This window comes from Vespa crabro, chromosome 2 (genome assembly GCF_910589235.1).
Source record: "Vespa crabro chromosome 2, iyVesCrab1.2, whole genome shotgun sequence".
In the NCBI taxonomy this organism is placed as follows: Eukaryota; Metazoa; Arthropoda; class Insecta; order Hymenoptera; family Vespidae; genus Vespa; species Vespa crabro.
In genome coordinates this window covers 20,024,473-20,026,296 of record NC_060956.1, presented here as the reverse complement: position 1 = coordinate 20,026,296, position 1,824 = coordinate 20,024,473, and the positions used below count along the sequence as shown (strand labels likewise).

At 50.5% G+C, this 1,824-nt stretch overlaps 1 protein-coding gene across 20 annotated transcripts in view; it reads left to right on the top strand.

The window, feature by feature from the left end:
- The first annotated feature begins 501 nt into the window (after positions 1-501).
- Positions 502-1,824, top strand: part of LOC124422173 (mediator of RNA polymerase II transcription subunit 15-like) — a 393,529-nt gene continuing 392,206 nt past the window's right edge. For 6 of the 20 annotated variants that reach the window (XM_046958260.1, XM_046958265.1, XM_046958264.1 and 3 more), the window contains exon 1: positions 504-1,402. The gene's annotated coding sequence lies outside the window, so the exon portion shown is untranslated. The other 14 variants (XM_046958267.1, XM_046958257.1, XM_046958258.1 and 11 more) reach the window with 6 other exon arrangements.

Below are 1,824 nucleotides of genomic sequence, written 5' to 3'. Positions count from 1 at the left end.
GGACGGGAACCCGCTGTATCGCTGCTTCGGTAGAATGAGAGAGAAAGAGATAGATAGATAGATAGATAGATAGAGAGAAAGAGAGAGAGAGATAGATAGATAGATAGAAAAAGAGAGAGATGTAGGTTGGGTGGTGGGCGACTGTCCGAAGGAATACCGAGAGGGAATGTATACGGATTCTACCGGAACAGAGAGACAGACAGAGACAGAACAGAAACAGAGAGAGAAAGAGAGAGAGAGAAACATGGATCATGGTGGGAGGATAGGGGAAAGTATAGCGCGATAGAGAGAGAGAGAGAGAAAGAGACAAGTCGAGTTCGTAAACGCAGTCAAACGAGAGAGAGAGAGAGAGAGAAAGAGAGAGGTGGATATAGACGAAGAGGTGGGGTTAGCGAGAGGGGTCGCGAGTGGGGAGAGCCGAAATGACGAACGGAGGGGCATGTTACTGGAGAGCGAAAGAGAAGGATAGAGAAAGAGAAAGATGGAAGTACGGTGGGGGGCGCTACAGTCGGCAGTCGCCGTCGCGCCAGGTCCCCGCTAGTGGCTAGCTAAGTAAGCAGCGAGCAGTCGCATACCCGTCGCCTAACCAGCATCGCTCGCCTTACCTTTTCACCCTTTTCTCAAAATTGCATCGAGGCTTCCGTCAGTGCTGCATATATTTGTCCCGTTTCGCAAAGTCGGTTCTCTTACGACGCATAGTCCGCCGCTGTCTGTCGTGATCGTCGTCGTCGCTGTCGCCGCCGTCGTCGCCGTCGCCGTCGTCGCCGTCGCCGCCGCCGCCGCCGCCGCCGCCGCCATTGCCGCCACCACCACCACCACCGCCGCCGCCGCCGCCACCGCCACCACCACCGCCGCCGCCGCCGCCGCCGTCGCCGCCGCCGCCGTTCGCCGCCGCTACTATCGCCCTATCGTTGTCGTCGCAATCGCAGTCGCAGTCGCAGAGTCGTTGTCGTCGTCGTTTCGTCGTGTCGTCGTCGTTTTACCACGTTCCGCGCGTGCTTTTTCACCAGGCGGATGGACACGATCATCCAGTAAAAAGAGGAGCGGCTAATATATATATGTATATATATATATGTATATATATATGTATATGTATTAACAAGGGAGAAGGCTTTAATCGCTAAATAGGTATTAGGGAAGAGGAAGAGGAATATAATATAAAGATTAAATAAAAGAGAATCGTGCGAGCAATCTGTGATCGCCAAAGGCGAACCAGCAGCAGCAGCAGCAGCAGCAGCAGCAGCAGTAGTAGCAGCAACAACAGCAACAGCAGGAGTAGGAGCAGCACCAGCAGTAACAGCGACAACAACAACGGGCCGTTGTAATCGAATAAAACGGAAGAACTGATTATGAGTCGGAACAGTGCAGCAGGTCAGCACTCATACGAGCCGGCGTTATACAAGTGAGAGCAGTTTTTTCGTGGTTTGTGTCCGCGACCTGGCCGATCGACCAGGAGTTTAAAGTGAGGAGCGAGGGAGGCTCTCTATTTCTCATTACGTGTGTCTTTCTATCCCATTTTTTCTATTCATCTATCCATCTATCTATCTAACCACCTTTAATTCGTCGTCCACCATATCTGTGTTCTATCTCTTTCTAACCTCTTTTCTTTCCCCCCTTCGCAATCTCTCTCTCTTTTTTCTTTTTCTCTTTTCTCTCTCTCTCTCTCTCTTTCTCTCTCTTTCTCTCTCTTTTTTTCTCTTTCTATCTTTCTATCCGTTGTCTCTCCCAGTTTCGAAAAAGAAGAAAAAGAAGAGGACACGAACGTCGCGAGGGAGCTAACGTCAAGAGAGCAAAACTCGCGTATTATATTCAACGTTGGTTAAT